This window comes from Triticum dicoccoides, chromosome 3A (genome assembly GCF_002162155.2).
Source record: "Triticum dicoccoides isolate Atlit2015 ecotype Zavitan chromosome 3A, WEW_v2.0, whole genome shotgun sequence".
Classification (NCBI taxonomy): Eukaryota; Viridiplantae; Streptophyta; class Magnoliopsida; order Poales; family Poaceae; genus Triticum; species Triticum dicoccoides.
In genome coordinates, this window is record NC_041384.1 from 60,314,583 (window position 1) to 60,327,203 (window position 12,621).

Here is a 12,621-nt window from a genome sequence, read left to right on the forward strand (position 1 = left end):
CGGAGTTTGCCGGTGCGAACGAAGGGGCTCGGGTGGGGACGGTGGTTGTGGGGGGCGGTGGTGGGGCCTCGCCTAATGAAGAAAACTCGACGCGGGTGGGGGCGGGGGTGAGGGGTGGGGGTGGCAGAGGAACACAGGCGGTGGGGGCCGGTGGTCCGGCCGGCGGCCCGTGCTGTGTTCTGTATGGGAAGAATAAGAGACGAGGAAGAAGAAGGGTTAGCAGATGTAGGATCTTCATCCAACCGCCTGAAATGGTCGACTGACCCAAATGACAAAAGTCACGCGACTTGCATGTAGACATGCCTTTATATTCAGTACCATCATCGTACCTGCTTAGCACTGCTCCTGAATCCATCAAGCTAAACAACGTGCCACTCATAATTCCAAACTTTTTCCTCAAGTACTAATCTGATATGATGCTGATATTACTAAAACAGATAACATTTAATTGGTCAGCTATTGTTCCTACTTTACTTTCAAAAAAGCACGTGCACCACATATAGAGAGATAGCAGGGAGTTGCTTTCTTAATGCGCTCTGGTTCATCATGTGTGGGCACTGCACAACGAACATTTTATTATCCAAAATCTGCTTGCTCTTCTTTGGCATGTTCCTCTTCCGTTCTTCTTTAATAAGTATTCTCTTCGTTCCTAAATACAAGTCTTTGTATAGATTCCACCATGGACTACATATGGAGCAAAATGAGTGAATCTACACTCTAAAATGTATCTGGATACATCTGTATGTGATCCATAGTGGAAATCGCTACCAAGACAATTTCCACTATGGATCACATACAGATGTATCTAGCAAATGTCCCTGCTCATCTTCAGTACAAGGAACATACTGTACTACTATCATACTCCCTCCGTTCCAAAATATATGTCTTGGTAGAGATTTCCGCTATGGATCACATACAGATGTATCCAGATACATTTTTAGAGTGTAGATTCACTCATTTTGCTCCATATGTAGTCCATGGTGGAATCTATACAAAGACTTGTATTTAGGAACGGAGAGAGTACTTATTAAAGAAGAACGGAAGAGGAACATGCTAAAGAAGAGCAAGCAGATTTTGGATAATAAAATGTCCGTTGCGCAGTGCCCACACATGATGAACCAGACCGCATTAAGAAAGCAACTCTCAACCCCCACCCGCGTCGAGTTTTCTTCGTTCGGCGAGGCCCCACAACCACCCGAGCCCCTTCGATCGCACCGGCGAACTTCGGCGAGCTCTGAAAAATCGACTGACCCAATTTTGAAATTTAGTCTACTGTGATTTAACTAGTGTGGAATATAAAAGGGGAAAACCATAAGCATTGGGAGTATAGTGTTGAGCGTGCCATGGCGGATCTGAAGGTGCAAACCGGACAAAGGCAACTTCGCAACCAAGACAAGAAATCAGAGTAAAGCAGTGGCAATCTATTTTCTTGCTGCGATAAATAAGTTGAGCAGATACGAAAGAGTACCGCCTCTGGTGTAGCGCTGTGTATGCATCTGCTGAGAATTTGATGGTGCTGCGGTAGCGATGGCTGTCGGCGGCGTCGAAGCAGATCTAGGAGGGTATACGGTGGCGGCAGGGCGTGGTGGATGAGACGGTCGTAGGAGCGGCGCCGGCAAGGTGGATGACGGCGGGGATGAAGCGAGAGGACGGGATGCAAGGATCCCGGTCCGAAGCCGTGGATGAGAGAGGTCGATCTCTTGTAATGGGCAGCGTCGTCGGGGTATCAGCTCCGGCATGGTTGAGGAGTACGGTGGTGGATGGGGTGGCAGACGGCGGCGGACGGAGGAGGGTGGGGTGGAGAGGGTGTTTTGGCGCCCGTGGAGTATGAATGGGGAAAAGGGAGGTAGAGAGGAAGGGGGGAACCATGTATTCAGGGCGCGCTTGTCTCAAATGCGAGGAAATTTACAAACTTAGCCCCCGTTACAAATTTCTACTACATCACAGCAACATTAGTCGGTTGGGGATAGGACGGTAATCTCGCATACACCGAATATTTGGCGATGAGAGTTTGTTTTCGGCGCCCACCGTGTATGAATATGAATCGGGGAGGGAGTCGATTTTGGCCGAGGACACACTGTGTTTTGGCGCCCACCGTGTATGAATCCGGGTGAGAGGCGGTTACGTCACGTTTGGGTGAAATTACAAACCTACCCCTATCGAAACCTATAGAAATCCAGCAGATAGGCTTTGCGTGGCAGGGATAGGCAGTAGTGATTTCCATCTCGCAGATTTTGGTTTCGGGTGGTTACTGTGACTTTCCCCGCTCCGTTCAAATTTTGTAGAGTGCACGTTTACCGTGCCAACTTAATTTGAATCCCGTTTGTATTCTATTTTTTTCGGGCGGGATCCATTTTCAATTGGAATTACATTCTATATACATCATTTTTTTATATATACTTTCAAAAGCACAACAAAGAATTCTGCTCCTTTATATGTATAATATGATTTACAAATACAACGATCTCGAAATCTTAAGGTTGAATTCAAAAAAAAATAACCAAATTATGTTCTACTAAAATGTATGGATCAGTAATATCTACATATTAAATAACATAGATGTGCGTGAATTCATGAGTATGCATGTTTGATAGATCAATTTTGGTTCGAGTATGGATTACATGTATCATCATCTCGAATTCAAATATTTGAATCCCTTTTTTGTTCACTCCTTTGACGCCCATCTCTCTCGCATGCATGCTCCTTCAGGTAGCTATCACTCTCTTTTCTCCAGCTCACCGGCACGCTCTCTTCATGTTTCTCCTATCCTCGCAAACATGGTCTCTCGACGTCTCCCTTGAGAAGTATCACACTCTCCCTATCATTATACATTACACGGTTTTCATTATCTCTCACGTCTCTACTATTCTCTGGTATCACTCGGTACCTAAGCTTTCTTTTTCACCGCCACACACACAGTCTCCACTCGTCTTTCACTTTGTCTTTCTCTCTATGGGATTCTCCCACACACCATATATGTCTCTACATATGACTGATACCACTAAAATTACTCTCTCTCTCTCCTGTAGACACAACATTTGTTGCGGTCTCCTTTTCGTCTCCATTCCAGACTGACATTATTCATTTGTTTACCGATCAGACAACCCCGACTACCATCTCCTCTCTCTCTCTCTCAGACACACACACACAACTCCTGCTTCCACTCCCCTTCCCGACTACCGTCTCTCTCTCACACACACACAAAACTCTCGCTTTCACACCCCAACTCGTATTTCTCTCACAAACATTTATCGACTAGCTAGCCTCTAGATAGGTTTATACACCCGCACACTTGTGCTTCCACCATCGCATACATTTCTCTCTCTCGCTCCTTGTATCTATGTATATTTTTCTTCCCTTCTTGAGACACGCCCTCTCGATCATGTACACACACACACACTATCGCCTCATTTTAAGCGGGTACCTATCGCACACACACTCCTTGTGTCTTTGTCACACATGCACTCCGTCCTCCTCCACTCTCCCTCTCTCTCACACACACATGGGCTTTTTGCAACAACTAGCTAGCAAGATGCCCATGCGTTGCACGGAACATCAAGATGCATTTGTATGAGTAGTTTATCTTGTGGGGGAAAAGGATGAATGAGGGAAGGCCTTATTTGCAAATGTGGAGAGGGGTGTGGGTATCTTTTTGCAAAATTGCCATAGTTTCCTTCCTATACGTCAGATATAGATCGGACGGCCTATATTGCAGGATGGCAGGCACACGATCATCACCGACAATGCTTTTTATAAGAGTAGGGATAAAAAATAGAGTTGGTGATGATAATGGGCCTGCCATCCTACAATGTAGGTTGTCCGATTTATATCTGACGGATAGGAAGGAAAATATGGCAATTTACCCGCACTCTTCACCACATTTGCAGATAAGGCCTTCCCTCGTTCATCCTTTTCTCCCACAAGATCTTGATGTTCCATGCAACGCACGGGCATCTTGCTAATAAGAGTAGAAATTAGACATATACCACTTCTCGAATCTTGAAACCAACAACATTCCTCCCTTATCTCATCAAAACCGCCAAAGGAATATATTTTGAGTGAAACATAACATATTTTTAGTGATATACGTATTTCAAAACTAGACTATTTTTCTATCAAATCGGTGAATATGTATTAATCTACTTTGATCGTGTGGCAACGCATTGGCACATTGCTAGTAGTTATTATAATTTTTTGGACACCAGACAAACGGTGGAGTACATATACGAAGAGAAGAGGCGCACGCACGCAGTCGGCCTCTCGCTGTCTCGCACACATGAGTGTTACGTAAAGGCGATGTTAACAAATAAACCCTAAAACCCTAGGTGAATGATTGCTGCATTCGCGGGTACTGGGTACGTGGTGGAGCACCTTTGTAGGAATAGTCAGCTCGCATGATAATTTGATCCGTAGGAGTTGATGGTCAGGACCACAGGTGAACGACTTGGAGCGCGGTGGCTCGCCAGTTGCCATAGATCGAGTAGCCACGTGTAAAATATCGTTTTTTAGCGGGGTTAAGAGTTCCTATTTTCAATGGCGCGTTATACGTAGTAAGTAGTTTTTAGAATGATTGGTATGGAGCGAAAATGGAATTCATAGTACTACGTACCTCCTTGGCGTATGGTTGTATGTTTTTTTTGCGATGGAGGTTGTATGGGTTTATGTTGCGAGATGTTGAACCTGGTAGTTCTAGCAAAAATACTATGGTTTAGATCTAACCCCCTCTCTTCTTTAATTCTTTGCCACATCAGCATGTTTGCTATTCCCGTGTGCATGATACTATCTAAGATACCACCATTATGGCCAGCCTTAATCATCGCATGCAATAATTTAGTGCACCTTGAAATATGAACATGTGTGGGGCGTGTATGTTTTTAATGACTTGAGACTATACCTAGCCCGGCATGCAAGATGACTTATTATGCACCGTTCCCCATACCTACAGGAAGCCCGTGTGAAAAAATCTGCCTGCATGACTCTCCTCCCCCCACGCTCATCCAATCCGTTGCGACCAGCAATATTTCCACCCCTTCGCTCCATCGTAATTTACTCCAACAAATATTCCCACGTAGTTGTTACTTAACTGCAGGTGCATTGGGTCACTGACATATGGGCCCAACAAGGGTCTGGCCCACATGTCAATGACGCAACTGCACCTGTAGTTAAGTCAGTGCAGCTCAGTCCATATATTACGTAGGTGTGCCATTGCTCGCTATAAATACCGCGCCTCCCACGACATTGCTATCTCCTTCCCCTCACGTTCATGTCGACCACCATGGCATCACCCCTCCCAAGCCCTAGGAGCCCCTCGCTGCACCGCACGGACGGTCACGCGTCGCCATTCCATTCCTCGCCGCCACTAGTCGAGGAGGACGCGTCGGCATTCCGCTCCTCGCCACGACGCGACGCGTCACCATTCCGTTTCTTGCCGCTGCTAGTCGAGGAGGACGCGTTGGCGTTCCGCTCCTCGCCGCGACACATCGAGGTGGACGAGTCGGCGTTCCCAATCTCGCCAGCACGCGCGCTGAAGGACGCGTCGGCTCCCCGCTACGAGGAGAACGTCCCGCCGCCCGCCGAGCCCCCCCCCAGCCTTGAGAAGCTCTGGAAAGAAATGGATGTCGCCTTGTGGGAGGCTTTGCCTCTAGCAGAGCGCACCAAAATAGAGGCGGAGAAGAACACTACTAGGGAAAAGCCTAGCAGCAGCGCGGGTTTTCGTCCTTTTAGTAGCACGGGGGCCGGCGCTACTAATAAGGCGCTACAGCTAACGTATAGCAGTAGCACTGGTCCAACCGCGCTACTGTTGGGGAACGTAGTGATTTCAAAAAAATTCCTATGCACACGCAAGATCATGGTGATGCATAGCAATGAGAGGGGAGAGTGTGATCTACGTACCCTTGTAGATCGACAACGGAAGCGTTAGGTTGATGTAGTCGTACGTCTTCACGGCCCGACCGATCAAGCACCGAAACTACGGCACCTCCGAGTTATAGCACACGTTCAGCTCGATGACGATCCCTGGACTCCAATCCAGCAAAGTGTCGGGGAAGAGTTCCGTCAGCACGACGGCGTGGTGACGATCTTGATGTACTACTGTTGCAGGGCTTCGCCTAAGCACCGCTACAATATTATCGAGGACTATGGTGGAAGGGGGCACCGCACACGGCTAAGAATATGATCACGTGGATCAACTTGTGTCTCTAGGGGTGCTCCCTGCCTCCGTATATAAAGGTTCAAAGGGGGGGTGCGGCCGGCCAGGAGAGGGCGCGCCAGGAGGAGTCCTACTCCCTCCGGGAGTAGGATTCCCCTCTTTCCTAGTTGGAATAGGATTCGGGAAGGGGGGAAAGAGGAGAGAGAGAAGGAAGGGGGGCACCGGCCCCCTCTCCTTGTCCTATTCGGACTAGGGGGGAGGGGCGTGCGGCCCAGCCCTGGCCACCTCTCCTCTCTCCCACTAAAGCCCACTAAGGCCCATATACCTCCCGGGGGTTCCGGTAACCTCCCGGTACTCCGGTAAAATCCCGATTTCACCCGAAACACTTCTGATATCCAAACATAGGCTTCCAATATATCAATCTTTATGTCTCGACCATTTAGAGACTCCTCGTCATGTCTGTGATCACATCCGGGACTCCGAACAAACTTCGGTACATCAAAATGCATAAACTCATAATATAACTGTCATCGAAACCTTAAGCGTGCGGACCCTACGGGTTCGAGAACAATGTAGACATGACCGAGACACGTCTCCGGTCAATAACCAATAGCGGAACCTGGATGCTCATATTGGCTCCTACATATTCTACAAAGATCTTTTATTGGTCAGACCGCATAACAACATACGTTGTTCCCTTTGTCATCGGTATGTTACTTGCCCGAGATTCGATCGTCGGTATCTCAATACCTAGTTCAATCTCGTTACCGGCAAGTCTCTTTACTCATTCTGTAATACATCATCTCACAACTAACTCATTAGTTGCAATGCTTGCAAGGCTTATGTGATGTGCATTACCGAGAGGGCCCAGAGATACCTCTCCGACAATCGGAGTGACAAATCCTAATCTCGAAATACGCCAACCCAACATGTACCTTTGGAGACACCTATAGAGCTCCTTTATAATCACCCAGTTACATTGTGACGTTTGGTAGCACACAAAGTGTTCCTCCAGCAAACGGGAGTTGCATAATCTCATAGTCATAGGAACATGTATAAGTCATGAAGAAAGCAATAGCAACATACTAAACGATCAAGTGCTAAGCTAACGGAATGGGTCAAGTCAATCAGATCATTCATCTAATGATGTGATCCCATTAATCAAATAACAACTCTTTGTCTATGGTTAGGAAACATAACCATCTTTGATTAATGAGCTAGTCAAGTACAGGCATACTAGTGACACTCTGTTTGTCTATGTATTCACACATGTATTATGTTTCCGGTTAATACAATTCTAGCATGAATAATAAACATTTATCATGATATAAGGAAATAAATAATAACTTTATTATTGCCTCTAGGGCATATTTCCTTCAGCTACTGCTACACAAGTGTTGCAGCAGCGCGCTTAAAGGAACCTCGCTGCTGCTAATAGCTATAGCGCGCTTCCCCTGTGCGCGCTACTGCTACAACCGCGCTGCTGCTAACTTTTCTCCACTCGCTACTGCTAATTTTAGTAGTTTTTTGTTTTTTCGGCATATTTGCTTTGTATTTGAACAGGATTTATAGAAGAATCTTTAGCACATACAAATGTCATCATGATACACATACAAATGCCTGCGAGACCACAAATGTAATCATAGCATATACATACAAATAGTCTCGTCATAATCATCATCCAACACAAAGTGGTATCTTGTCATCATCTCGAAAATAGCGATACATGCAAGTCTCGAATACTTGCAACTACAACGTCATCCATCTAAACAAAGGTATACGCGAGAAGAGTTATCACTATGAGTGAGAGCGGAACTATGCAGTACATGAGATGGCGGTTACGAGTCCTCTCTCGCGCTAGCGTGAACCTCAAGTAACTAGCTTCTCCTTCTTGTCTGCTTTTGAAGCCTTTATGGCTGGCATCCGAGAACCCATTCACTTGCGCCTGACACTCATGCCACTCGTTGTACACCCCCGGAACCTTCCCTTTGTACACGACATAGCAGTTCCATCTCACCATCAAGAAACTAGGTACCTGTTAGAGATGCAAGTTCATGAAGAGGATGTACAATCATATATATGCAACAAAATATACTAGAGAACACCGAAAAAGAAAGGGTTAGCAACTAGAAGCAACATACAGTACGCAAATTAATTAACTAGAGGTACGCAGGTCATCGTACGCAAACTAACAAAGTAGCATTACGCAAGTTATGCAGGGATCATGGACATCACAAAGTTGCATCGCTACAAATAGTATACAAGTTCAACCGACACATATCATCATCATCGGCATCATAAATCACTAGAAGTTCCATCCTTCCATATCATCGAGGATGGACCCTAGCTTCTTGAACGGCGTGAGGTCTAGACGTTGCATGCCTATGCGAGTTCGGACGTCAGCTCGCGATATAGGGCCGTGGTGGAACATCCCCTTCTCATCGACGACTTCTTTCATGATGATCGTCGCAATGTCGCTTTGGATGCGAAAGAAGTCATATCTAAGTTTACAATCTGCTTCTCCATGAGATTCTAGCCACTTGTGGATATGATCATCATTTCTGCTTCTCATGCGAAGCTTTTGGTGATCCATGTTGAACTGAATCATGAGATGGAGGATGTACAATCCATCCTTCTTGCTTGGTTTTAGGACTTGGATGCAGGAGAAGTTAGTCTTATGCGCGAAACCCATCTTCTTGTTCCTTTGTTTCCTGATCTGCATGTGGCCACCTCTAAAGCTGAAGCCTTGGAGAGCATCATCTAGAATATTCATTATGTGGGTGTAGTCTTTTTTCTCGTAGTCTCTAGAAGGGTCAAAATACACGGCGTAGGAGACTTGCGGATAAAGAACGATAAGGACGGCGCGCCCGTTGCTGCGGGGAAAAAGACACCTCAAATTATTCCCCATAGAGAGAGAAGGAATGATTGAAATGTATGAAAGGATTGTTCAAAACTGACTTACTTTGGATGATAAGGCACGAGGACAATTTCCCAGTCCTTATTCTGTACCATGAAGTTTTGGAGGTAGTCCCTAGCAGTTTCATGCTCAAAGTCGCCGAGACTCAAGAAAGACTCGTGCATGTAGTACGGATCCGCCACACAGATTTGCGAGACTTCTTCACTGTTCATGACAGAGCTCATATGTAGCGCAAAAAGGCGGACGATTGTAAAATCGAGCCGCCTTGTCAGAAACATCTCAAAGATATGCTCAAACCGCAGGAAGAACACCTCCGCGGGCCGTGTCTCGACGTAGCACTTCCCCTCAGGCACACGAACCGCGTATGTCGGATATCCTGGATCCTTTGAGGCTAGTAGGCTTTTCTCAGTCGACAGCACATGGTCGTGCAGTCTCCTGAGATCCCGTTTCGGTAGTAGGCTAGTAGGCTTTTCTCAGTCCAGCGGTTTCGGCAGTAGCATCGGCTCGCCCGTGAGATGGAACATGGCCACACCTTTCACGGGTACACGCTCTTCAGAATGCATCGTTTGGCTGCTATGTGCTCTGGCTTGTTTGGAGGCAGCTATCTTCCCCGATCTCTTTCTCTTCTTTTTCTTGGGCACACCTTCTAGACCCTTCCTTAACCCCTGCCCCAGTGTTCCCGGGCTAAGTACTGTACGACCCTCGCACTGGGATAGTTGAGCCTGTGTTGAGGCAGCATCTTCAGGCGTGTCCTGTGAGGATTTCATGAAGAGAGACTTTTTGCAATCCCTACTACGACCTTCCTGCCTGGGCATATCATCCATATCCTCATTAGCAAGCTGATAGCCCGATTCGTCATATGGTTGACTCATCAATTCTATGTCATACTCATACGCGTTTGTATTGAGGAAATCCATAGGGTCGACCTCCGTCTCATCATCCATTCTCTGTTCTACAAGACAAATTACATCAGCCAGCACTATTGCACCCCCTTCATCATGTCGTCCGCCGCTCTCACCCGGCACTACAGGAGCTGGTAATTGCATAGGCGGGGTGGTGATCTCCGCACATGCTTGTTGATGTGTGGTTATTGGTGTGCGCTCGGCCGGCTCCACACGAATAAGATTCTTCGGCCATAGCAGCACCCAACCCTTGCAGCTTCCAATCCGCGGCGGGGTCTTGTCGTCCGCTCCCACATGCTGTACTGGAGGAGGCAAATCCTCGTGCCCCGATTTCACACTGGACAAGCTAACCCTGAAGTGCCCAGCAGGGATCGGCTGGTTGTGGAATGTGGGTTGCAAGGGGTCCATTATCATCCCCTTTCCCACGCCCACCTTCTGGCCTTTGATCAAGTAGAGTATGGTGCACGGGGTTTCTTTCGGCTGCAAACACATATGTCTGTGGCATAAAACATCCGAAAGGCAACACAAATGGAATATTATATATATATGTTGGTGCGACATGTAATTACCGTGACGGCGTCGAGCTCAACCAAAGACGAAGGCCCACCAAGCGTGCCAGAGACTGAGGACGGGCTGTTATGAGCGAGAGCGGCTGCGAGAGGAGGCCCAGTTGCGTGAGCAAGTGATGGTGCGATGGTGTTGTTGTTCATGGAGTTGCTCCCGACGAAACTGGGCAACGGGAAATCATGTACCGTCTTGTCTGGATTTTCCTTCGTCCAGTTGATGATAACTGGAACCAAGTTAGTAGCAAAATCATTTCTACAGGCATTTACAGCTGCATTGACTACCTGCTGTAGCAACTCATATTTTTCTCGGCTGCTTTTTTTGCGTCCTCAGCTGCTTTTTTCTCGACCGCAAGCTTCACCTTCGCGTCGATATCCGCCTGACTAAACTTCTTTTTCTGCTTCTTGGCCTTCGGGCCCTCGTTGTAAAACACCTTCCACGTGGCGCCATCTCCAGCGCCGTGCACACAACCATATTGCAGCCGCTGGCCCAAAGGGAGTCCCTTAAGTTCGTTCAAGGCCCGGTTGAGAGGGGTGTCGCACTTGGGCCTCATCGGAGAAGTAGGGTTTTCGGCTGCAAGCTGGTGTTGCTTCTCCAGTAGTCTAATCAATTTCCTCGTGATCTTGTCCGTGTAAAAAACTTTTTTCTCCTTGTCCCACTTGTAGTGGGCCCTGATGAAGTCATGCTCCAAGGGGTTGGTGAACTTCGCGAAGGGGTCTGGGAGAACCGCGGCTTCACGTTCCGCGTCCTCCTTATCCCATATGGGCCTTTTACCGAGGTAGCCACGGCTTCCGAGGCGATGCTTCCCCGTGTTCCTTTGCTGAAGGCTCTTGAATTTCGCAGCCTTAGCCTTGGCGTCCTCGGTAGAGCAAGTGTCCTTGAACTTTTCGAACTCCTCTTCCGTAAGTGTCGGATTTTCCTCCAGAATCTTGGACAGGGGTTCCTCAGCTTCAATAGCTCGTTTCACCCTCGATTTCCAGGAGGCCAAATCATTGCTGAACATGCCCATGGCGTGATTGTTAATATTTTTCATCTTCGGATCATCCCACAGTTGTTCTATGTTATCATCCCAATCGGGGAACTTGAATCTCTTGTGCAACTTCGTTAGGAGCAACTGCGTCAAATGTTCTTTACTCCTTAAGTCATCGTCATTGATGCTCGCACATTCCCGTAGGATGCATCCTACTTGGTTCCCATAGCACGTGCGAGGTTCTTCCGGCTCTAACGGCTCAAACTTGCCAGGTGCCATCTTTGTGATCACAAGTCGTCCAATCCCTAGTTTGTTAGGTTTTCATATCCTCTGCTTCTTATGCCTCTTTTCGGTACCGGCATCGGCGCCGGTATCTTCCTCGGCGGTACCTTCCCCACCGGTCTAGGCGCCGCCATCGGTGCCGGCACCGTCGGTGTCGGTGTCGGCGTCAGTACCATCATCGAGGCGGACCTGCAAACCTTGCTTAGCATTCAAAAAGTTGAGGTAGTCTTGTTCACCCTCATAATCCATCTCGTCTGCATCTTGGTCCGAAGGCCCAATTTCTTTGTTGTTCGACATGTTTCCTATGATTATGTGTCCTCATTTATTTCTAAAAGTATGAATAAATGAGAAATGAGATAAAAAAGAAATCTATGTGCCAGCACTCGATATGCCAACTATTTTGCACAAATCATGCCTTTATTCACAGGAAATTTCGGCATGACCTTTGCTAAAAAATGGACATATCGAGCGCCTGAAATTCACCGGAACGGAAATGAATCAACATTCTGGCGTAACATAGGCAACTCGGATCATTTACCAAAACATGACATGTCCAAAACATGAAATATCCACATATCACATGTCCAGTTCAAATTTGCATATAAATTCAGCAAATTTTGAAACCTATCTAAATTCATAACTAAATAGATAACCTAATTAACATAACTAAAACCTAAGTAAATTAACCCTAGCTAGCAGAGAGAGAGAGAGAGGGGGTGGTTTACAGAGGGTGCAGGGCGAGGAGGCAGACCCGAGGACGGCCGAGGTTGGGGTGGGAGGAAGCAGAGGAGGGAGGCGAGGGCCGACGGGTCGGGGGCGAGCGCCGGCGCCGGGGCCG